At 47.4% G+C, this 26,981-nt stretch overlaps 1 protein-coding gene across 2 annotated transcripts in view; it reads right to left on the reverse strand.

Moving 5' to 3' along the window:
* The window catches only part of ndst2a (N-deacetylase/N-sulfotransferase (heparan glucosaminyl) 2a), a 567,251-nt gene that overhangs the window by 290,970 nt on the left and 249,300 nt on the right, over positions 1–26,981 (reverse strand). For both annotated transcript variants that reach the window (XM_078199425.1, XM_078199429.1), the window contains one exon: positions 2,111–2,160. The gene's annotated coding sequence lies outside the window, so the exon portion shown is untranslated. The remainder of the gene's footprint in view (positions 1–2,110; positions 2,161–26,981) is intronic.

The raw sequence follows: 26,981 nt of genomic DNA on the forward strand, positions 1-26,981 counted from the left end.
TTGGATCTTAATTGCTGGCCGAGCACCACTTGCAACAAGGCCCAAGCCTCCGCACTGGCGCTGAGCGAATGTAATTAATGGAACAGCTTCCCAGGGTCACGGGGAGTTAAGGGTTAAATGTATCCATCATTTTTAATGACTGCGGACATTATTCCTGCTCTCTTGTTAACATAAGGAAAGCATCGCTCTGATAGAAAAGGCAAGGTCAACCCATTTAGAGTACAAGTGCCCCCGCCATTATTTAACAGCGCTGCTATGAAAAGCCCAAGGGCAGTTGTTTAGGGCGAGGACACCCCAGAAAATGCCATGGTTGCCATATGTATGATATATATTATATACCGGCATGGTGGCGGGGGTCACAGTGGTTAGCACTGCTGCCTCGCAGCGCCAGGGACCCGGGTTCGATTCCCGGCTTAGGTCACTGCCTGTGTGGAGTTTGCACATTCTCCCCGTGTCTGTGTGGATTTCCTCCCACAGTCCAAAGATGTGCTGGTTAGGTGGATTGGCCATGTTACAGTTGGCAGTGTACCCGAACAGGCGCCGGAGTGTGGCGACTAGGGGATTTTCACAGTACCTTCATTGCAGTGTTAATGTAGACCTAATTGTGACTGATAAATAAACTTTAACTTTTACTTTATTCTCTCCCTACCTTTAAGACATTCTGCATTGACAGTGACCCAAGCCGGGAATCGAACCCTGGTCCCTGGTGCTGTGAAGTAGCCGTGCTAACCACTGTGCCGCTGTACCGCCGCTAAAAAAAATGCCCACAGAAACCTAGCTATCTCCATGATGGGCATTTCCTCTTTTTCCGTGGCAGTTTAAACCCGAGGATGTCTTGGCGCACAACAGTGACCTCAACCAGGAAGAAGGCAACCAAAGTACTCCCAGTGTAAACCAGGAAATTAGAAGTACTTAAAGTCCTTCAAGTTAAATTTTCAGATAGCGAAATAGTACGACTGGACTGAGAGAAGCTAGAATAAAGATGAACAGACTCTAACGGAAATTAAAAAGATTTTATCATTGGAATTTTTATCACGGAGTTATTTAGCATTCCAGAAATATAAAATAAGGTCTTCTGGCACAATGAGTTTAGTAGTAATTAAAGTTTATTTATTATTGTCACAAGCAGGCTTACATAAGCACAGCAATGAAGTTACCGTGAAAATCCCCTAGTCGCCACACTCCGGCGCCTGTTCGGGTACACTGAGGGAGAATTTAGCACAGCCAATGTTCCTAACCAGCACGCCTTTCGGACTGTGGGAGGAAACCGGAGCACCCGGAGGAAACCCATGCAGACACGGGGAGCACGTGCAGACTCCGCACAGACAGTGCCCCAAGCCGGGAATCGAACCTGGGTCCCCGGCGCTGTGAGGCAGCAGTGCTAACCCACTGTGCCACCGTGCGACCCTCTATGAAGTTAATACACCCAGTTGCTCCTCACTCAACAAGCGGTTAACATTTCTCGGGACTTCTCCAGCAAGACGAACAGCACTAAATGGAAATTTCCATCAATTCCATGAGGTGTAACAGAGATAGCAGTCAATGCGGCTTGTGGAGCAGCGCAAACACAGCGGCAGCAACGTCTGGGTGCCCACGCCGTTTGACAGACTCGCGCAGGCCAGTTCAAGGGGAGGTCGCAACGCTGGACAATGACACTTCCTGCATCATCACCGCAGAAAAATTCATTTGACTGACCGTCAAAACTGACCCCAACAGCCTGACCACTTCAGCTCACAAATTCCAACAAGCAAAGCTTTCAAAGAATCCTTCCTTTAAAAAAGGCACAACCACTTGTTGTCCCTGTGACATCCCTTGTGGGCCCGAGATTAATATTTAATTCCTGGATGCTCCAGGGAAACCCAGGAGAAGTGGCAACCCAAAGCCACATACCAACGCTTGCTTAGAATCTACCTGCTATTATATACAGTCTGGTTAGGCAAAAATTAAATCTAATAAAGCTGTGGCTTTGTTATTAAGAGATTACTTTTGCCCTGTTGATACATTCTTCAATTGTGAAAGTTCGACTAAACGCAATGTCGGCTAAAAGTAGAAATTTAATTCACAGTTTCTTTTCATAGGGATGTAAATGTAAAGAGGACTGATTACTTACAGTAAATTCTGCTGCGTGCACCAATGTTCTCCTCCTTTTGGTTTGATTTCCTGAAGGAGAAGAAAAACAAATCTTTAGAACCAGAGTCGAGATCGGCTCCTCTTGTAATCCCTTCGTGTTTGCAATGCACTTTGCTTTAGCCAGCCCATTCTCGGGTCGATATGGAACAGGTTGGCTCAGCTCTCCGAGGTACAACGCCCCAGCCAATATCGAATAGCGAAGGCACTCATAGAAACTAGAAGCAGGAGGAAGCCGTTCGGCCCTTCGAGCCTGCTCCACCATTCATTATCATGGCTGATCATCAAATTCAATATCTTGATCCCTCCCTTCCCCCCCCATATCCCTTGATCCCTTTAGCCCCAAGAACTATATCTAACTTTTTCTATGAAATCACACAATGTTTTGGCCTCAACTACTTTCTGTGGTAACAAACTCCACACATTCACCAAGTTGAAGTTTATTTATTAGTCACAAGTAAGGCTTACATTATCACTGCAATGAAGTTACTGTGAAATTCCCCTAGTCGCCACACTCCGGGGTCTGTCCGGGTCAATGCACCCTAACCAGCACATCTTTCGGAATGTGGGAGGAAACCGGAGCACCCGGAGGAAACCCACGTGGACACAGGGAGAGCGTGCAGACTTTGCACAGGCAGTGACCCAAGCCGGGAATTGAACCCGGGTCCCTGGTGCTGTGAGGCAGCAGTGCTAACCACCGTGCCGTGCCACCACTCACTGGGTGAAGAAATTTCTCCTCCCCTCGGTTCTAAAAGATTTACCCCTTATCCTCAAACTATGACCTCTAGTTCTGGATCCCCCAGAGATGGGCACTGTGAGGCAACATAGTATCACAGAATCCCTGCAGTGCATCCGGCCCATCAAGCCTGCACTGATAACAATCCCACACAGGCCCTATTCCCGTAAACCCATGTACTTACCCTGCTATTTTCCCTGACACTAAGGGACAATTTAGCACAGCCAATCCACCTAACTTGCCCACCTTTGGAGTGTGGGAGGAAACCGGAGCACCCGAAGGGAACCCACGCAGACACGGGGAGACTGTGCAAACTCCACACGGACAGTGACCCCAAGCCGGGAATCGAACCCAGGTCCCTGGCGCTGTGAGGCAGCAGCGCTCACCACTGCGCTACGGGTGGCACAGTGAAAACATTTCAGAGCTGGAATGGACATTGAAATTTTGAGAGGTGTAATATCACAGGCACCATGTTACACACCAGAGAAACCTCTGGGCAAATCCAAGGTTACGTGGGACAGCCTCGCACTTCTCTGCCCGCATGAAGAGCAAGAACAAATCGCATGGAAAACTCAAAATATTATCAAATGACTAAGGAAGGTATGATACTAAAACAAGGCTGTAATAAGCCCTCGGAGGCAGACGTCCCTTCACTGAGAGGCCCTTCATTCACAAGTCTGACAACAGCATACAGAGTGCTATCAGTTAGCAGTCTACACCAGGAGTCCCAGGGGAACTGACACTCCTGGTTAAATACAAAACAAGAGGCTCCCTGATCGGCCCATCAATTTAGCCCTTAATCAGGGATATTTTTGGTTGTCCAACCCAATAAACAAAATCAAACTAACTCAGCGACAACTCAAAAAGGGGCAGCTCCCTAAAAGGAGGGGAACCGCCCGAAACAAAAGACAAAGCAGAGAGGAAACTTAAAACATCAAATTAAAATGTGATTAAAGGGGTCAATAATACACCCCTATCCCCTGCGGTGCCCAGCGGGCACGGAAGGCGTCAACTGTGCCCCTGGAACACCGCATGCTCCCTTTCCAGGGACACCCGGCCGCGAATATCGCCGCGGTAGAGGGCCAGACAATCGGGTTGGACGACCCCTTCAATCGCCGGCTGCCTGGACCCTGTAGATGGAACGTCTTGCCAGGCCCAGGAGCAGGTTCACGAGGAGGTCATCCTCCTTCCCCGTCCCCCCTCCGCACAGGGTGCCCGTAGACCAGGAGCGTGGGACTGAAGTGCAAAGAAAACATCAATTAAAGGTTTTTTTTTAGAAAACTGAAAAGGTTGTGCAGCCGATAACATGCAAGATAGCTCACGGACCCCTTAATCAAGGACTTCTTATTCTAACAGGCCCACCTCAATTGCCTGATTAAAGTCGTTACAAAGACAGTTACGGTAAATACTTCTAAAACACTGGTTAGGCCCCAAGTTGAGTTCTGCGTCCAACCCTGCACACCATACATTAGGAGAAACGAAGATTATGAGGAGGATTTAATTTGACGTGATTTGATTCGCTTGGGCTGTTTGACATCATGAGTGGAAGTAAATAAAGTCTGTGATGAAAGCCATCCTTTGTCCCCATGTGAGAATCTGCAATCTGTGGAGATTGTTTTTTTTAAAGTTTTGAAGGTTTATTTATTAGTCACAAGTAAGGCTTACATTAACACTGCAATGAAGTTACTGTGAAAATCCCCTAGTCGCCACACTCCAGCGACTGTTCGGGTACACCGAGGGTGAATTTAGCATGGCCAATGCACCCTAACCAGCATGTTTTTCGGACTGTGGGAGGAAGCTGGAGCACCCGGAGGAAACCCACGCAGACACGGAGAGAATGTGCAAACTCCACACAGACAGTGCCAGGGAATTGAACCCGGATCCCTACTGCTGTGAGGCAGCAGTGCTAACCACTGTGCTACCGTCCCGCCCCCGTAGATTGTAACACTTAAAACACAGGGGGCTCCAAAGCTTGTGTGGTGAACCACTGTAGTATTCTCTGTTTGTGTGACATGCCTGGACACGCCCCTGCTGCCTCAATCCGGGACTCCGCCCTTCTCTGGGTATAAAGGCGACTGCTCTCCGCCCCTTTTGCCTCAGTTCGGATTAGCTATCGGCTCAGGTGTGCTCCAGTTCTTTCATAAATAAAAGCCTGTTATTTTGCAACAACGAGTCTTTGCATAATTGATGGTGCATCTTGTAACATTTGTTCCTTCCTAACCTTAACAGCCAGACCTTGGGAGTATTGTGATAAAGTCACCAGATCAGTCTAAGCACCAGTTCTAAAGGCAGTCAGTTTTAATCAGTGTCAGTGTCCAGACAGGGGAAAGGGTGAGGTCCAAAAAAGAACAGTCCTAGTTATAGGAACAACAGAGGGTCACTGTTAACTTAAAAGATAAAAAAAGCAGAGAAACAGGCTCGAAACAAGGACAACGGATTGCAGACATTAATGTAGAGGGTTCAGGAGAAGTCCTGAAGTTCCAAGGAGACAGCTGAAGGTTGGTGCCTCCATGCTGTTGGTCGTTGGGGCAAAGTTGCCCATTTAGAGTAGTAGTTTCCTATTCAGCGCAGCCGAAGAACTGAAATGGTGCTTCTGAGTTGGAGAGACTCGGGAATCCAGGGAATAGAATCTTAGGAGAGGAGAGTGAATCCCTGTGAGGTGGGCCGTCGTTGAGTGACATTTGGAGAGAATTCCCAGATTAGAAGGTGATGACTAGAGCCTCTCATGAGGGAGACATGAATTTCAGTGAGATCAGTTGACTCAGTGTTATCGACATCTGGCTGGGTTGTTGAAAAATGGGCAGCACAGTGGTTAGCACTGCAGCCTCACAGCGCCAGGGACCCGGGTTCAATTCCAGCCTCGGGTCACCGCGTGTGTGGAGTTTGCACATTCTCCCTGTATCATAGACTAAAGTCAGTACAGTAACCATCCTGCTCCACAAATAGATTAAACAGACAAAATCAAGTTGCAGTATTCTGCAACTTGATTTTGTCTGTTTGCACTGTTTGAGAGCAGATTTCCACTCCATCTGACGAAGTGCTCCGAAAGCTTATGGTATTTGCCTCCAAATAAACCTGTTGGACTTTAACCTGGTGTTGTGAGACTTCTTACTGTGTTCACCCCAGTCCAACGCCGGCATCTCCACACCACAAATAGATAACAGGAGTACGTGAATTGGAACGGCTAGACTATTAATCCAGAAATTCAGTTAATGTTCTGGGGACCCGGGTTCGAATCCCGCCACGGCAAACAGTGGAATTTGGATTCAATAAAAAAACATCTGGAATTAAGAATCTACTGATGACCATGAAACCATTGTCGATTGTCGGAAAAACCCATCTGGTTCACTCATGTCCTTTACGGGAGGAAATCTGCCGTCCTTACCCGGTCTGGCCTACATGTGACTCCAGAGCCACAGCAATGTGGTTGACTCTCAACAGCCCTCCAAGGACAACAAGGGATGGGCAATAAATACTGACCCAGCCAGCGACGCCCACATCCCACAAATGAATAAAAGGAATGAAAGACAAAGAGTGTGTGTTTTCTGTGAGGAGACGGTCTTGCTACAAATATTATACTTTAATAAGACCACGCCTGGAGTTCTATGTAGCTAGGGCCTCCCTGCCAAGGGACAAAAAGAATACTTGCCTTTGGGAGGGTGTGGCAAAGTTTCACGGGATCTGCGTGGGTTTCCTCCGGGTGCTCTGGTTTCCTCCCACAGTCCAAAGATGTGCAGGTTAAGTGGATTGGCCATGCTACATTGACCCTAGTGTCAGGGGGATTAGCATGGTAACTATGTGGGGTTGGGGGGAATAGAGCCTGGATGGGATGTGATCGGTGCAGACTCGATGGGCCGAATGGTCTCCTTCTGCGCTGTAGGGATTGTATTCTAAATCCGTGGACTTTGTTTTGGCCACATTTGGTATTTCTTGTGCAGAGTGGTGTGCCTGTTAATTCGCATGCATCTCATATTAACCTTCAATGTTAAAGTATAAGACAGATATTGTAAATAATCTTTCTGACCTTGGAAAGTAAATTTTAGTTTCCTTTCTTCAAAACACTTGGAATTCTCAGCCCTTAGTCACCGAGTAAGTGCCATGAATCACAAACTTTGTCTAGTTGAAACAAAATGTTATTGATGCCAAACTGGATCTCAACAACAGTGTAGGGTTCTGGTCCAGGATCAGAGCAGGAACGGTGGACGGAAGGCTGGTAACCTGGTCCACAGTAATTGGCAGAAGTACCAGAGGTGTTGCAAGGATAAATATTTACGCAGCGAGGTGTGATTGGAAGGTGCTGCTTGAATGGAAGCAGATTCCATAGGAACTTTCAAAGGGGAATTGGATAAACATTTGATGGGAAAATGTGAAAGGATACAAGGGAAGCTGGACCAGGTGGCTTCTTTCTGAGCTGCACCATGCTACAATTCTATACCAAGAATCTTAAGGTACAGACAGGAAAGGCTGGCGTTGCTACATCAGCCTTCATGTAGCTGTCCCATGATTAGTTTTCATTGCAAAATTACACAAATATCACAATGGAAGTGCTGAACAGTTTAGCTATTTCTCTCGGTTAGGTTAGAATCTTAGAAACCCTCCAGTGCAGGAGGAGGCCATTCAGCCCATCGCGTCTTTACCGACCACAATTCCCATCCGGGCCCTATCCCCGTAGCCCCATACATTTACCCTAGCTCATCCCCCTGGCACTAAGGGACAAGTTAGCATGCCTGATCCACCTAACCCGCACATCGTTGGACTGTGGGAGGAAACCGTTGCACCCGGAGGAAACCCACACAGACACCACAGATAGTCACCCAAGCCGGGAATCGAACCCGGGTCCCTGGCGCTGTGAGGCAGCAGTGCTAACCACTGTGCCGCCCCTTGTGCCACCATGCTGCCCTTGGTTGATTGGCCAGGCTAAATTGACCGTAGTGTCAGGGGGATTAGCAGGGTAAATATATGGGGTTACGGGGATAGGGCCTGGGTGGGATTGTGGACGGTGCAGACTCGATGGGCCGAATGGCTTCCTTCTGCACTGTAGGGATTCTACGATTCTAACAGTTTTCTCGTTACGAACTGTTTTTAAGATCGGCAAAATCCCATTTGAAATAACAAAGGAACTAATTACTATCCTCATTCCCATGAATCCACTTGAACACGGTGCCAGAAAAGGAATAATATTCCCAAAAGTTGACCACTTCTCCCTCAAATAATTATGCCAAAAGATTCATTATGAACCATTAAATCTTAAGTGTTACAGGGAAGGGTGGTGGTGGGTGCAACTAGATGGGTTGCCCTTGCAGAGGGCCAGCACAGCCGCAGCAGGCTAAATGGCCTCCTTCTGCGCTGTAACCATTCACCGATTCCAAGACGATTTAGCAGCGATGGTTATATCGAGGTTGCCTAATTTACGCAGAAGAATCACGTACAGTGAAGTACCACAAGTGGCTGATGCTTAGCCACTCAGGCCCCAACGTAAACCAATCCCACCGGTATGAACACAGGAGTGGAAGCATTTCGACACTACGATAGGGCTTTCTGACGGATGTGTTAAAACGCAGCCTGGTGGCACTTAGAAGGTCACGCCCGCAGTTCACTAATGAAGGAAATCTGCCATCCTTATCTGGTCCGGCCTACAGCAATGTGGTTGACTCTCAACTTCCCCTCTGAAACGGCCCGATAAGTCACTCTGTTGAGGACAATTAGGGATGGGCAACAAATACCAGCAACATCCACATCCCACAAAAGAATAAAGAAAACAAAAGCATTCAGGGAGGGGAATCCACCCTTGCCTCGGTTGTATTTTTTGAGGGAGTTACCCGATAAGCCCCACTCTCTTGCTCTTCCCCTGCAGACCTGGAATTTTTTCCCCTGCAAGTACGCACTCAATCTTGAAACTGACTATTGAATCTGTTTCGACCACCCCTTCTAGTCTGTTCCAACTCCTACATTCGCTGATCCAGCATTGGACGTAAATGGGTTCCACGATCGAGCTTCACGCTTAGTTTTGAGTACCAATCGAATTTAGTTCATGACGGGTGTTGGAGCAATGGTTTGCTGAGACACATACGAGCGGGAGAGCCCAGGTGTGATCACAGACTGTTGGCCAAAAGCGGGCACAGATGGTAACCGTGGTGGAGGTCAGGCTGGTACGATTCGTCGGGGTGTCCATGATCAGAGGGCGAAGAGGAGCAGACCCAATCTTCCCATTCCCAGCTTCTCCTGGGTCCACATGTTTATGGAACGGCCCTGCAATTTCCCCCCACCCCACATCTTGCCCTGAAATACCTTGTTGACACTGTGATGCTTAACACCCGAATAGTGACTCGCAGGGGAGGGCCTTGGGGGAATGGGAAGATAGCTGGAGGGTAAACAGGACTGCTCATGATGAGAAGGAGCCTCGATATGAACTGCACTCCCCCAAAAAGATGTCAAGCCTGGAATTTCTACAGAGAGATTGATAGATTTTTGTTAGACAAGGGTATTGGGGCGACACGATGGCACAGTGGTTAGCACTGCTGCCTCACAGTGCCAGGGACCTGGGTCCAATTCCGGCCTTGGGTCACCGTCTGTGTGGGGTCTGCACATTCCCCCCGTGTCTGCGTGGGTTTCCTCTGGGTGCTCCGGTTTCCTCCGACAGTCCAAAGATGTGTGGGTTAGGTTATTTGGCCATGCTAAATTGACCCTAGTGTCAGGGGACTAGCAGGGTAAATATGTGGGGCTACGGGGATAGGGCCTGGGTGGGATTGTGGGCAGACTCGATGGGCCAAATGGCCTCCTCCTGCGCTATAGGGATTTTATGATTAAGCGTTATGGAAGCAAAGCAGGTAAAATGATCCAAGTTACAAATCGGCCGTGGTCTAATTGAAGACTTGTATTTTTATATTCCAAGGGTTAAACTCATGGGTCGAACCCATTCTGGTCAACGAACAACAGGCCAGCATTTGAACAGAGGACATGAATGATAGGGATAAAGGCAGAACAGATTCACACACCCTGAAAGGATGCTGAATACGAGATAAAGTAAATTACAATTCATTCGGCTTGTTCCTGGGTACTGGATCTCAGACTTTACGATCAACAGTGGCCACACCTTTGACAGGCTTCCAACTAAACCCCCCCTCGGGGTTAGCCCACCTGACCTTGGACTTTTAGACACTAAGCTCTGCACTTTCCTGGTTGCATTACTTGTAATTATATTTATAAATTGCCGGTTTGGTTTAATTTTAAACAGATTAATAACACTACAACGCCCACTAGGGCTGCCAAAACTGTGATTAAACGTATTCCTGGAGGTTCCATCACATGACTTGGCCCCACACTCCAGCCATTAGTCGGCCAACACATCCATCCTTGTGACGCACAGCCTTTCTACGCCACTTGGAAAGCAGAAAGACTCATTACCCAAATAGACGACAATTGAACATCAGCCCAACAGCCTATTTTTAAAAACCATTTTCAATACTTTTATAAAAAGAAATGGCAAAAATTAATGATCCTTCTTGATGTCCCAATGGTATTTTTCCGGGGTTCATGGAATCCCTGCAGAGCAGAAGGACAGTAAGAAGTCTCACAACACCAGGTTAAAGTCCAACAGGTTTATTTGGTCGCAAATACCATAAGCTTTCGGAGCGCTGCTCCTTCGTCAGATGGAGTGGTCTCTGTTCTCCAACAGTGCACAGTTGGAGAACAGAGACCACTCCATCTGACGAAGGAGCAGCACGCTCCGAAAACTTATGGCATTTGCTACCAAATAAACCTGTTGGACTTTAACCTGGTGTTGTGAGACTTCTTACTGTGTTTACCCCAGTCCAACGCCGGCATCTCCACATCATGACTACCATCGACAGAGCAGAAGGACACCATCGAGTCTGCACCGACTCTCTGAAAGCGCATCTTACCCTATCCCCATAACCTCACACATTTACCCTGCTGATCCCCTAACCTACACATCTTGAGACACTACAGGACAATTTAGCATGGCCAATCCATCTAACCTAAACATCTTTTGGACTGTGGGAGGAAACCGGAGCACCCGGAGGAAACCCACGGAGACACTGGGAGACTCCAGCACAGACAGTGACCCGAGGCGGGAATCGAACCCGGGTCCCTGGCGCTGTGAGGCAGCGATGCTAACCACTGTGCCGTCTAGTTACACACAGCAGTGTCCTGGAGATTGATCTTCAATGGCTGGAGACTCCTGGCCAATCCTGGAGAGCCGGCAATCCCGACACCCACTTACATTGATAGAACGCTTTTATCGAAACAACACTCTTCACGTCACTTCATAAGGATCTGTTGAACAAGCAGGAGATTCTTTTTTTTATTCATTCGTGGGACATATGTGTCACTGGCTGGGCCAGTATTTATTGCCCATTCCTAGTTGCACTTGAACTGAATAGCTTGCAAGGCCATTTCAGAGGGAAGTTGAGAGTCAACCACATTGCTGTGGCTCTGAAGTCACATGTAGGCCAGACCAGGTAAGGACGGCAGATTTCCTTCCCTCAAGAACATTAGTGAACCAGATGGGTTTTTCCGACAATCGACAATGGTTTCATGGTCATCAGCAGATTCTTAATTCCAGATTTTTTTTTATTGAATTCAAATTCCACCAGCTGCCGTGGCGGGATTTGAACCTGGGAACCCCAGAACATTAGCTGAGTTTCTGAATTAATAGTCTGGCAATAATACCACTCGGCCATGGCCTCCCCATTGCTCATGCAAAGACAGGCGACCAGAGACTTGGTCAAGGTAGGTCACCTAAAGGGTCAAGGGAAAGGTTTAGGTGGATGGAACCTGGTGCAGGTTAGAATGTGGACGATAACAAGCATTCTTTCTGGGTGCATCACAGCTTGGTATGGGCTCCTGCTCTGCCCAAGACCGCAAGGAACAACAAAAGGTCGTGAATGCAGCCCAATCCATCACGCAAACCAGCCTCCCGTCCATTGACTCTGTCTACACTTCCCGCTGCATCGGCAAAGCAGCCAGCATAATCAAGAACCCCACGCACCCCGGACATTCTCTCTTCCACCTTCTTCCGTCGGGAAAAAGAGACAAAAGCCTGAGGTCACGTGCCAACCGACTCAAGAACAGCTTCTTCCCTGCTGCCGTCAGACTTTTGAATGGACTCACCTTGCATTAAGTTGATCTTTCTCTACACCCTAGCTAAGACTGCAACACTACATTCTGCACTCTCTCCTTTCTTTCTCTATGAATGGTATGCTTTGTCTGTACAGCGCGCAAGAAACAATACTTTTCACTGTATGTTAATACATGTGACAACAATAAATCAAATAACAGCGCTGACCAGAAAGCGTGATGTAAAGCCTGTATGGGAGGATGTACAACACAGTCCCAGTACGGACTGAACTACAGAGTGAGAAGAAGGAACAGTTCGTGCAGCAAACATATTCAAAAGCAATAAAGCAAATGAGTGACACAGGAATAAAAGCGTCAGTCCTTTTCCAGCAAGTTGAACATTTGATACAGGCACAGCAATAATGACTACCATTTACATAATGCTCAAATTACATCTCCCAAATTGTTTCACATACAGCGAATTGTCGTAACCTTCATTTAACAAGCATTGTCTGACTCCCTCAGCTAGCTGGCAACACTCAGAGGCCAACACAGAATTTGGCAGAGGAAGATGGATTGCTAAGCCCCGCAGAACCGCTCTGTTGCAGACAATACAAATCACCAGAATAGCAAAAGAATAATTCAAAAGTGAAAACTGAATGTGGTGTGAATGGGTCCAGAGGCTGCAACAATGCTGGCGATCAGATCATTCTACCCTTTACTCTGAAGGTTCGAGTTATAAAAATAGAACCTCGATTGACTTCATAGAATCACAGAACAGCTGCAGTCCAGGAGGTCATTCAGCCCATATCCTTGCCAGCTCTTCCCAAGAGCAACACAGCTGGTCCCATTCTCCCGCCTTTCCCTGTAGCCAGGCATTGCTTTTTTCCCTCTTCAAATAGTTAACCAATCCCTCTACATAAACGAGATTGAATCTGCCTCCACCACACGCACTCAGGCAATGCATTCCCAATGCTCAAATTTCACTGTCTAGAAAAGCTTCAAGTCGTCAATCACCTTAAAACGGTGACCTCTGGCTCGTAACCGTTCCACAAACGGGAACAGTTTCTCTCCAGATTACCTGCCCTCGCGGTTTTAAGCTCTTCCACCAAATCTCTTCTCAACCTTCGCTTCATTACGGAGAAGAACCTCACCTTCCCCATTCCAGCAATGTAACTGAAGTCACTTTGACGAGTTGGAACTGTATCACATCCAAAATGGTGTGCCATAATACTTTAGAAGCAAGTCTTCTGATGTATTTTGGGTGGAGAGCACATTCATTAATGAGGATTTTTTTAAAAAATTCATTCATGGGACATGGGCATTGCTGGCTGGCCAGCATTTATTGAAACTTTCGGTATCTTGTCTGCTTTCTTGCATCTTTGTAGAAACTACAAACCTGTGAGACTTCTTACATATTTATTGCCCATTCCGAGTTGCCCTCGTTTAGAGGGCAGTTGAAAGTCAACCACATTGCTGTGGCTCTGGAGTGTCATGTAGGCCAGACCAGGTAAGGACAGCAGATTTCCTTCACGAAAGGGACATTAGTGAACCAGGTGGGTTTTTCCAACGATGGTTTCATGGTCATCAGTAGATTCTTAATTCCAAATATTTTTTATTGAATTCAAATTCCGCCCTCAGCTGTGGGGGGATTTGAACCCAGGACCCCAGAACACCAGCTGAGTTTCTGGTTTAGTAGTTTAGCAATAATAGCAGTAGGCCATCACCTCATGGCTCCTGCTCTGTCCAAGGCCACAAGAAACTACAAAGGGTCGTGAACAAAGCCCAGTCCATCACGCAAACCAGCCTCCCATGCATCAACTCTGTCTACACTTCCCGCTGCCTCGGGAAAGCAGCCAGCATAATTACGGACACCACGCACCCCGGACATACTCTCTTCCACTTTCTTCCTTCGGGAAAAAGATCCAAAAGTCTGAGGTCGCGTACCAACCGACTCAAGAACAGCTTCTTCCCTGCTGCCATCAGACTTTTGAATGGACCTACCTCGCATTAAGCTGATCTTTCTCTACACCCTAGCTGTGACTGTAACACTACATTCTGCACCCTCTCCTTCTCTATGAATGGTATGCTTTATCTGTATAGCGCGCAAGAAACAATATTTTTCACTGTATACAATACATGCGACAATAATAAATCAAATCAGGTCCGTGAACATTGAACTGTCTTGTGCAGTCACAAACTGCTTCATAAGGGGCAATCAAACACGTGTTGCTTAAGCCTGAAAGGCAGCTTAGTGACAGATTGGCCGTCCTGAGGTTCGGAGCTCAGGTAAAAGTGATGTGCGTTTCCCCTTTGCGTCCTCGCCTGAAGATACCAATTTCCACAACTTCAGCGCTCCTTCTGCATCTGAGGCCCTGTGCAAGCGAGAGCCTGAGAGCTGTTCTCCCAGATGTTTTACTGAGAGGCTGAATAAATTATAAATTCTCATTCATCACCCATTGCAAGACTGCATAATTAAATCCGAGCTTCATGTAATTCAGACTGGAAGAAAAAAAGAGCGTGATGATGCCTGAACGGCAAACGGGGAATAAACCTTCCATGTCCTTGGCGAATTTAAGATTTTGAGAACAGGGCCCTGAAGTAATTGTGAGGCTCACCATGATGTGAAGGCCTGTGAAACAGAATCAATTATTTTACACACTGTATCCCCAAGTACTCACAAATATAATGAATCAGATATCCTCCTACATACCTCAAATTCTGAATAGTATCCCCATTTGACATGGTGGTTTTTAGACATAGTCTGATTTTAATAAGCCTTTAATAGATGTGTCGAGTGGGTGCAAAATTGACAAATGGTTTTCAATAAAGTTTACTTATTAGTGTCACAAGTAGACTTGCATTAACACTGCGATGAAGTTACTGTGAAAATCCCCTAGTCGCCACTCTCCGGCGCCTGTTTGGGTAACACTGAGGGAGAATTTAGCATGCACCTAACCAGCACGTCTTTTGGACTGTGGGAAGAAACCGGAACACCCGGAGGAAACCCACGCAGACACGGAAAGAACATGCAGACTCGACACAGACAGTGACCCAAGCCGATAATCAAACCCAGGTCCCTGGTGCTGTGAGGCAGCAGTGCTAACCACTGTGCTCTAAGTGAAAGTGATGTGGTACTTTCGATAAGAATAATAAGCACAATGCATTTTGTTTGGATAATAAGAATCTAAATTGGAGCATAGAATCATGGAATCCTTGTAGTGCAGAAGGAGGCCACTCAGCCTACCGAGACTGCCCTGACAACAATCCCACCCACGCCCTATCCCCATAACCTCTGTAAATCACCCTGACACTAAAGGGCAATTTAACATGGCCAATCCACCCAACCCGCACATCTTGTGGAAGGAAACCGGAGCGCCTGGGAGGAATCCCACGCAGACCTGGGGAGAACTCGCAGACTCCACGCAGACAGTCACCCGAGGTCGGAATCGAACCCGGGTCTCTGGCGCTGTGAGGCAGCCGTGCTAACCACTGCGCCACCTCAAGGTCTGGTGACAGAAATCCACAACTCACCAAAAGGTAGTGACCCAAGTTAATAAGGATGCTTAAAACTACCAAAGCCAAGCCCTGGAAATTGATTCTCGAGGAACAGATTTGAAAAGAAGGAAAATCACATCAGATGTGGATGCAATGTTGGTGAGACCAGACTTGGGAGCACCACAGCTTTGGTCTCCATGTTGTAGGAAGGATAAAGAGGTATTGGAAAGGGTGCAAAAAAGATTCACGAGGAGAAACCAGAAGTGAGAGGAAAGGCTGAAGGGGCTGGGGTTCTTTTCTCTAGACAGGGGGGGAGAGGGGGGGGGGGAGGGGGGGGGGGCATTGAGGTGACCTGATAGAGGCCTTTTGACATAATTAAAGGGTTTGATAGGATTGATGTACAGACTTCCAGTTATGGGAGAATCCAAACCCACAGGCTATAAAGTGCAAGATGGTCACTCAACATTACAATAGGGAATCAGGAGAAACTTGTTCAATGAAAATGTGGAACTTGTTACCATGGGAACAGTTGAGGTGAATTTATGGAGAAACTGGAGAAACACGTGGGAGAATTAAGGAACAGAATGGTGTGCCCATAGGATTAGAAGACAAGTGGAAACCATTATGGTGCAGAAACGTTGGCATGAATCAAATGGGCCGAATGGCCTGTTTCCTTGTGCTGCGCACGCGACGTAACTTGCAATCATAGGATCCCTCCAGTTCAGAAGGAGGCCATTCGGCCCATCGAGTCTGCACCAACAACAATCCCATCCTATCTCTGTAACCTCACATATTTACCCTGCCAATCCCCCCGAAACTAGGGTCAATTTAGCATGGACAATCCACCTAACCCGCACATCTTTGGACGGTGGGAGGAAACCGGAGCATCCGGAGGAAACCCACCCAGACACGGGGAGAACTTGCAGACTCCACACAGACAGTGACCTACGGTCGGAATCGAACCCGGGTCTCTGGCGCTGTGAGGCAGCAGTGCTAACCACTGTGCCACCCCAAGGTCTGGTGACATAAGTCCACAACTCACCAAACGGTAGCGACCCAAGTTAATAAGGACTTAATTTAATGAGAAAGTAAACAGATTTATGGATTCTTTAATGCTCTTGACTTGTGTCCCAATTAGAAGACAGATGTTGCTCATCCCCATCTTACTTGGATTCCTTGAGCAACGCGATAAAGAAAAGATTGCTTTCCATCCGTCTGAGAGAAAATCAAAGGGGGAGGTATGGAGTGGGCGGGGATGGTGAGGGACTCGTGCACTTCAATGTACTACTGGCTCCTGGTTAATGTTCCGAGTTTGTGTCTCTGACGCAGGAGGACAGGATTCCATCCCATGGTGGGGCTTTATACCCACACGCTGCTTTCATCTGCTGGTTCTACAGCACAGGCATGTCTTTCCTTTGAGCATCAGAAGGTGCATGCAAATAAGCTGCTTAGAAAGATCAGCACATTACTTCAGGCAGCCGAATATCTGAAGCACCCAAGTGTCTTCTTGCTGCGCTCGGAAACAACAATTATGGGATGTCTGGGCAGCAGCATTTCCTCTCAGGGCCTAAGCTCCTGATGACTGAGTTCTTTAGGAGGCTACAATAGGAGGTCTTCACTCCCGAATGTTGCTTCATTAACCCGCCTGGTCACCTCACTTGTCGTGCCCTGAAAACAGCTGAAGATTATTCACTAACTAACGCTTTCAACGTTACTAGGCTTATACGAAGTAGATTCAGCGATATTTCCAGTAGTCAAGGAGGATGAATGCAGCTCAAGAGGATATTCAGGTGCAATCCATAGTCCTTTAGTGTCCAAGTAAATTTAACACAGTCATCAGGAGATTCTTAATTCCAGATATTTTTTATTGAATTCAAATTCCCCCATCTGCCGCGGCGGGATTCGAAACCAGGTCCCCAGAATATCAGCTGAGTTTCTGGATTAATAGTCTAGCGATAATACCACTAGGTCATTGCCTCAACTTCAAATGATAAAACAAAAGAAATTCTGTTTTGCGCACTCAAACAGAATATGCAGCACTCACTTCAGTCACAAAGATAAACCCAATTGTCTCCTTGATTGAGAGATCAATTTGATTGGATATCTCAAATTAGTTAGCAGCATAGATTTTGGATCATAATAAATCATCCACGTTTTCTGAAGAGTTACATAATGCTTTGAATTATATATCTGACCAACAACAGGACGGCACGGCGGCACAGTGGTTAGCACTGCTGCCTCTCAGAGCCAGGGAATCAGGTTCAATTCCGGCCTCGGGTCACTGTCTGTGCGGAGTCTGCGCGTTCTCCCTGTGTCTGTGTGCCTCCCAGGGTCCAAAGACGTGCAGGTTAGGTGGATTGGCCAAGCTAAATTGCTCCTCAGTGTCCAAGGATGTGTCGGTTCGATGGGAAGTGTGTGGGGTTACAAGGATAGGGCGGGGGAGAGAGCCTGATATTCTGTCAGGGAGTCGGTGCAGACTCGATGGGCCAAACAGCCTCTTCAGCACTGCAGGTTTTCTGTTCTATTCTACGAACAGGGAACAGATGTGTCGTACAAACTATTACTGCGCTTGCTTTGGAATCTCCAAGCCAGAGGTAACGGGCATGTTGGTTTTAATACTTGGCCCCGCTCCAAATCCTGTTCACCCATCACCCCTGTGCTGGCTGACCCACATTGGCTCCCAGTCTGGGAAGGGCTAGCTATTAAAATTCTCATCCACACCCTTCCCCATCTCTGAAACCTCCTCCAGCCCGGACATCTCGAGGATTATTTGTTCTTCCAACCCTGATCTCTTCGGCTTCCCGAGTGCTTTAGTCGCTCCATCACTGGTGGCCATGCTTTCAGTTACTAAGATCCTAACACACTGATGGGCAACCTAGGCTAGTGAGTGGGAGTGGCCCTCCTTCATCTCAGTGGGCCGCAAGGTTGGAATCGGGCTTGTTCACTAACCGTGACCCCTTGAATAAGATTAAACACATTTAATACATGCAAAATATTTCATAATGAGTTATAGAAAATGCTTCCTTATTTATAGATTAGTGAAACTGTCATTTTTTTAATTCATTTGTGGGACATGGGCGTCGCTGGCTGGCCAGCATTTATTGCCCATCCCTAGTTGCCCAAGGGCAGTTGATAGTCAACCACATTGCTGTGGCTCTGGAGTCACATGTAGGCCAGACCAGGTAAGGACGGCAGATTTCCTTCCCTAAAGGATATTAGTGAACCAGATGGGTTTCTCTGACAATCGACAACGGTTTCATGGTCATCAGTAGATTCTTAATTCCAGATATTTTTTATCAAATTCAAATCCCCCCCATCTGCCGTGGCAGGATTCGAACCCCCGTCCCCAGAACATTAGCTGAGTTTCTGGATTAATAGTCTAGCGATAATACCACTAGGCCATCGCCTCCCCATCAACTTCAAATGATAAAACAAAAGAAATATTGACACTTTGGACACAGAGGGAGCGCACGGCTCCCACAGTCAGTGTTGTGAGCAATCAGCACGCACCTCGCTTCACTCACCCTGGCTTTATGTGCGAATCACTTCAGTCACACCGGTAGGAATAAAAACTACACGGACGGGAATCAGTGGAATGCGGCAACGCTGCGCTTGGGCAATGGCCAACAAAATGTCTCGTGGGCCAGACTCGGAATCCAGATGGGCCGCATGTGGCCACCAGGCCGCACGTTGCCCTATCACCTCAGAATTCCCTGTGTAAACCTCGCCACCTTTCTATCTCCCTCGCTGCTCTATTCAGTCACCCCTTATGGCCCAGTTTTGCTAATCTGTCTGGCTCAGTGGTGGCTAAGATTCCTGAGAAGCACTTTGGGACATTTAGCCACATTAAAGACTATAGAGAGTTGCCAAACCTGCTATTTGACTAAATCTAGATAGCCGCCATCACTCTCAGCTTCATTCAACATCCAAACCCATTGTTGCAAAGAGTAACAAGACTTATTTTGTACAGTGCATGCATTGGCATCAATGTTTGCAAATGGCAGTGTTTAATTCCACGTGCAGATTAATTCAATGATTGGTAAAGTTTTGGTTTCAGCAACTGAACTGGTTCATCAATACTGGAGATTAAATTGTAGTACATCCATCGATGAAAGTGTGGGATCCTTTGTATGGTTTGCCTCAGTTAAAAGACTTCATTTTAAGATATTTCTGCCCATGTAACTAACCATGCTAAGCTTTAAAGCAAACTTGGCCACATTTTAGATTCAGCTGGGAATTCTGGGGTGAACTTAGAAATTGACTGCATTCTTTCAAAATACAATGTTAGCAGAAATGATGCTACACAAACGGCCGCACAGCTGCCAATTGTTTATGCAAGTTGCAGACTGTGTGTGCCTGGCTCTTTCAATAACACAGATAAGAATACATATGTTGTAAGTAACAGTTACCTGTTTAGTTCAGTTTACTCCTGTGCAGGGTCTGAGTGGGGTGGCATGCTGGCACAGTGGTTAGCACTGCTGCCTCACAGCGGCAGGGACCCTGGTTCGATTCCCGGCTTGGGTCACTGTCTGGGTGGAGTTTTGCACATTCTCCCCGTGTCGGCGTGGGTTTTCCTCCGGGTGCTCCAGTTTCCTCCCACAGTCCGAGAGACATGCCGGTTAGGTGCATTGGCCATTCTAAATTCTCCCTTAGTGTACCTGAACAGTCGCTGGAGTGCAGCGAGTAGGGGATTTTCACAGTAACTTCATTGCAGTGTTAATGTAAACCTACTCGTGACACAAATAAATAAACGTCAAGTCTGCACAGGGCTTGACCATGAAGCCAGTCCCCAACTTCTCTCTCTCTTTGTTTTTCTGTAGCTTTTAATTTTAATTCAAAAAAAATAATAATTTTTAAAATTGGACCAAGTGCTGCCTACATCTATTCTAAAGGGATGAACAGACCATACAAAAGCAAGCATATATTGAAATATCGTCCTGGATACAAGTCCTAGTACTGCTACTATGAGAAAAAAGGGAGGCAGTTTCAGGAACAATCCACACGAAAGGAAAACAATAGAGTTTTGACATAGGCAACACTCTCAACATAATAAGCCGTAGGAACATTGTAAGACAAAGCACTTAAGAATCCACCAATGGGCCAGAGCATCTGCCCATCAATCAAGCGACGCAATGAAACGTTCTTGGAAGCTGTACAGTTAACAGTTTCCTGGCCAACCCTTGAGAATATTCAAGATACAGGTAAGGTTTTTGGGGCGCTTAGGAAATTAAGGGAGACGGGGATAATGGAATCAACCACGATCGGACGGCACGGTGACGCAATGGTTAGCACTGCTGCCTCACAGCGCCAGGGACCTCGGGTCACTGTCTGTGTGGAGTTTGCACGTTCTCCCCGTGTCTGCGTGGGTTTCCTCCGGGTGCTCCGGTTTCCTCCCACAGCCCAAAAATGTGTAAGTTACGTGGGTTGGCCATGCTAAATTGCCCCTTAGTGTCAGGGGGATTAGTAGGGTAAATGCATGGGGTTATGGGGATAGGCCCTGGGATTGTGATCGGTGCAGACTTGATGGGCCGAATGGCCTCCTTCTGCACTGTAGGATTCTATGATTGTTGGGAATGTCGAGGCAGATGCGAAGGGCTGGATGGCATACCCTGCTCCTATTCCTCATGCTCCTGTGATTAGGTTTATACAAAGCTGCTAAGAATATAGTAACTGATAGCATTAACATGCTCAGTACACAATGCCACCCCCTCCCACCTTTCCCCATATTATATAATATTTGCAATAGAAGGACAAATCCAATCCGGCCAATTATCACCCCATCAGCCTTCCCTTGACCATCAGTGAAGTGATGGGAGGCGTCATTAACAGCGCTATCAAGTGGCACTGCTACAGCAATAACCTGCTGATTAATACTCTGTTTGGATGCTGCCAGGGCCACTCAGCTCCTGACCTCATTACAGCCTTTGTCCAAATACTGACAAAGGAGCAAGACTCACACGGGAAGGTGACAGCTGCCCCTGACATCAAGGCAGCCTTAGACCAAGTGTCAAAGGGGCGGCACGGTGGCACAGTGGTTAGCACTGCTGCCTCACAGCGCAGGGACCCGGGTTCGATTCGCCACACTGTCTGTGTGGAGTTTGCACATTCCCCCCGTGTCTGCGTGGGTTTCCTCTGGGTGCTCCGGTTTCCTCCCACATTCCAAAAGATGTGCGGGTTAGGTGGATTGGCCATGCTAAATTGCCCCTTAGGGTCAGGGGGACTAGCTACATGGGGATGGGGTGGGGGGGGGGGAACTCTCCACTGGTTGGAGTCATGCTTAGCACAAAAGGAAGATGACTGTGTTTGTTAAAGGTCAATCATAGTCCCGGGACATCACTGTCCTTTATCATCCTTGGACCATGAAACTCCCTCTCTACAACTGCAGAAGTGCCTCACAGACTGCAAGAGGCTCATAGAATCCTACAGTGCAGAACAAGGCCATTCGGCCCATCCAGTCTGCACTGACGACAATCCCACCCAGACCCTATCCTTGTAACCCAATGTCACCCCCTTGACACTAAGGGGCAATCTCACCCTGACCTGTTCCCCGTAACCCCAAGTATTTACCTCGCTAATCCCCCCAACCTAAACATCTTGGGACAACTAAGGGGAAATTTAGCATGGCCAATCCACCTAACTCGCACATCTTTGGAGTGTGGGAGGAAACCGGGGGCACCCGGAGGAAACCCACGCAGACACGGGGAGAACGTGCAAACTCCACACAGTCACCCAAGGCTGGAATTGAACACGGGTCCCTGGCAGAGTGAGGCAGCAGTGCTAACCACTGTGCCACCCCTCATCCTCTCCTGAGTAACTGGGGTTGGCCCTGTCGGCAATGCCCAATGACAAATTAAGAGAAAAATTGGGTTCCGTTGCCATGCCTTTCATTCAACGGACCTCAAAAGTGCAATGGGATGGCTGCTTCAGAGCAGTTTTAGTTTATATCTTGAGTGTTCAATAAATCTACCAGAATGTGAAGAGCGAGAATTAGCTCTTGGCTTTTACGATCATACCAGCTGCATTCTTGGAAGCTATGAGCTCTGGAAATCGGAAATTCACTCCCCATTACAATGTTGTTGGTTCGTTGAAAATCTCCAAACTGAGGTGGAGAGACTTTTGTTTGGTTAAGGGGTTAAAGGCTACAGCACTGAGGTGGGTAAATGGGGTTAGGAAGCAGACGGGCAATGATTCAATTGAATGGTGGAGCTGAGGGGAGGTGCCAAAAGGCTCACTCCTGTTTCTCTGTTAAGATCTTGACATGATGTGGAGATGCCGGCGTTGGACTGGGGTAAACACAATAAGAGTTTTAACAACACCAGGTTGGACTTTAACCTGGTGTTGTTAAAACTCTTACAAGATCTTGACGGGCAGCTGCCCTCACTTTTCTTGTGTCTTCGCAAACAATCTTTCTTCACACACACAGCAAAAACAGAAAATGCTGGAAAAATCTCAGCAGGTCTGACAGCATCTGTGGAGGGAGAATAGAGCCAAAGGACTCAACTACAGGGCGGCACGGTAGCACAGTGGGTTAGCACTGCTGCTTCACAGCTCCAGGGACCTGGGTTCGATTCCCGGCTTGGGTCACTGTCTGTGTGGAGTTTGCACATTCTCCTCGTGTCTGCGTGGGTTTCCTCCGGGTGCTCCGGTTTCCTCCCACAGTCCAAAGATGTGTGGGTTAGGTTGATTGGCCATGTTAAAATTGCCCTTAGTGTCCTGAGATGCGTAGGTTAGAGGGATTAGTGGATAGATATGGGGATAGGGCTTGGGTGGGATTGTGGTCGGTGCAGACTCGATGGGCCAAATGGCCTCTTTCTGCACTGTAGGGTTTCTATGATTCTATGATTCTATGCGAAGAGCAAACTCAAGAGAACGAGATATTACAACCAGAATTGTGGAGGTGGATCAAACTCGCCACAATTAAAGGCAAAATGTCATCAGACAACATGAACGCCACACAGCGAATCAGAAAGTTGGCCTCAGCTTGCATTACCCATGTCATTACCCAGCAGATAACACACGGGAGTGTGGGTTTTCTCCGGAGAGCGTGGGTTTCCCTCCGGGTGCTCCAGTTTCCTCCCACAGTCCAAAGATGTGTGGGTTAGGTTGATTGGCCGTGCCAAGTTGACCCTAGTGTCAGGTGGATTAGTAGGGTAAATAAGTGGGGTTATGGGAATAGGGCCTGGTTGTGATTGTGGTCGGTGCAGACTCGATGGGCCGAACGGCCTCCTTCTACACTGTCGGGATTCTATGATAGCCAAGTGCAGCATTTTAATTCCACCCGAGTTAATGAAGGTTAGTGGAAAGCCATTAGAGAACCAACCAAGGGAGGATTAAATGGCAAATTGGCATTTGAGGGAATCACTGATTTTGTTAATTAAACGGTAACAACTTCTGTCATTGGTTGAACCTTGTTAAGAAAGCCTGACGATGTAGCAGGTTAATATCTGATCAGGAACTTTTTCATTAGTGGGGAATCAACACTCAACTGTGTTTGGGCATGTTTTAATTAAGGAGGATGTATGTTGTACTAGGAGTGATCATTATGAGTGCATTTTTTTGTCTGGTGTCAGCTCAGTCTCCTGGTTACTGCGTCTCATAAGGCACTTTGTCCCTCTAAACACCGGGAAAGGGTGTTAAGTGCCCTCTGATCTAAAGACTGGAGAGAATGTACAGCAGAGCTTTGTACAGAGATTCCTGCCGCAAAGATCTCAAGGCTACCTGGATGCGGAGGTCAACTGATTTTGATTTGATTTGATTTATTATTGTCACAGGTATTAACATACAGTGAAAAGTATTATTTCTTGCGTGCTTTACAGACAAAACATACCATTCATAGAGAAGGAAATGAGAGAGTGCAGAATGTAGTGTTACAGTCATAGCTAGTTTCCACTGAAGACTCGAGAACCAGGGACCATAATCTAAAACTTAGGGCCAAGCCATTCAGGAGAGATGTTAGAAAACACTTCTACACGCAGAGAGTGTTTAAAAATTTATTTATTAGTGTCACAAGTGCTCTTACATTAACACCGCAATGAAGTTACTGTGAAAATCCCTGAGTCGCCACATTCCATTGCCACGCTCGGGTACACCAAGGGAGAATTTAACACGGCCAATGCGCCTAACCAGCACGTCTTTCGGACTGTGGGAGGAAACCGGAGCATCCGGAGGAAACCCACGCAGACACGGGGAGAACGTGCAGACTCCACACAGACAGTGACTCAAGGCCGGGATTTGAACCGGGGGTCCCCGGCGCTGTGAGGTAGCAGTGCTAACCACTGTGCCATTATGCCGCCCACAGTGCGGTGGAGGTTTGGAACTCCCTTCCTCAAACGGTGGCGGATGCTGGATCAATTGTTAGGTTCAAATTTGAGATGGACATTTTTTTATTGAGCAAGGGACATGGGCCTCGGGCAGGTACATGGAGTTAGGCCACAGATCAGCCATGATCTTATTGAATGGTGGAGCAGGCTCGAGGGGCTGAATGGCCTACTCCTGCTTCCTATATTCACATGACCCATTTCTGTACTGTAGGGCTTCTATGATTTGCTTCTATGACCCCAGAAACTCCCAGACTCCACCAAGGTCTCACGAATGCCATTTGGTCACTCCATGTGGAGACAATTGGAGGTTGGTATTGATACCAGGAAGAGCGGCCATGTTGCCTCTTCTTCTTGTATGCGCAGATTGGCAGAATCTGAGACCTGAACTAATAACAGCAAGTACAAATCCCACCCCAGCAGCTGGGCAATTTAAATTCAATTAATCCATTAAAATTTGGAATAAAAAGTTAGTAGCAGCAATGGTGACCACGCAACGAGCAGCTTGCTGTAAAAACTATCTGCTTCATGATAATGCAATCTGTTCTTACCTCATCTGACCTCTACATGTGACTCTGAGTGGGTCTCTGGAATGGCCTGGTTCAGCTGCACTTATGAAGATGGCTCACCACGAGCTACTCGAGGGTAAGTAAGGACAGACAATAAGATACTTGCCTTGCCAGCAACACCTACACACCATGAATGCATTAAAAAGACAAATGCACACAAAAGCAAGGACCCATTCACACAGCCCCATTGAGATCCAGACACAGACAGACTGATATCCTGACAGTCACACACACATCCATAGAGACACCCGTAAATACACGCATACACATTTACAGACTCGCGCGCACACTCGCGCGCACATAGAATCCCTACAGTGCAGAAGGAGGTCGTTCGGCCCATCGAGTCTGCACCAACCACAATCCCACCCTAGCCCTATCCCTGTAACCCCACATATTTACCCTGCTAATCTCCCTCATATTAAGAGGCAATTTATCATGGCCCATCCACCTAAACCACTCATTTTTGAACTGTGGGAGGAAACCGGAGCACCCGGAAAAAACCCACGCAGACACGGGGAGAACGTGCAAACTCCACACAAACAATGACCCAAGGCCGGACTTGAACCCTGGTCCCTGGCGCTGTGAGGCAGCAGTGCGAACCATTGTGCCACCCCATACACACACACACACACATATGCATACACACAGATATATACACAGCAACTTGCACACACATATGCATGTACACACACTGTCATACGTGCACACAAACACACAGTAACAAACAGAGACACACACATACACTGACAGAGACACACACACACTGACAAACACACAGACAGACACACACACGTACACTGACAGAGATACACACACACAGACAGAGACACACACACACTGACAGAGACACAAACAAACACACACTGACAAACAGAGACACACACACACTGACAGAGACACACACACACAGACAAACAGAGACACACACACAGACAAACAGAGACACACACACAGACAAACAGAGACACACACACACTGACAGAGACACAAACACACACACTGGCAGAGACACACACACACACACTGACAAACAGAGACACACACACACATACTGACAAACAGAGACACACACACACACACTGACAGAGACACACACACACACACACTGACAGAGACACACACACATACTGACAAACAAAGAGACACACACACACTGACAAACAGAGACACACACACACACTGACAGAGACACACACACATACTGACAAACAGAGACACACACACACACACTGACAAACAGAGACACACACACACTGACAGAGACACACACACACACACAGACAAACAGAGACACACACACACTGACAAACAGAGACACACACACACACACACTGACAGAGACACACACATACTGACAAACAGAGACACACACACACACAGACAGAGACACACACACATACTGACAAACAGAGACACACACACACACTGACAGAGACACACACACATACTGACAAACAGAGAGACACACACACACTGACAGAGACACACACACATACTGACAAACAGAGACACACACACACATACTGACAAACAGAGACACACACACACACACAGACAAACAGAGACACACACACATACTGACAAACAGAGACACACACACACAGACTGACAAACAGAGACACACACACACAGACAAACAGAGACACACACACACTG

This window comes from Mustelus asterias, chromosome 28 (assembly GCF_964213995.1).
Source record: "Mustelus asterias chromosome 28, sMusAst1.hap1.1, whole genome shotgun sequence".
Classification (NCBI taxonomy): domain Eukaryota; kingdom Metazoa; phylum Chordata; class Chondrichthyes; order Carcharhiniformes; family Triakidae; genus Mustelus; species Mustelus asterias.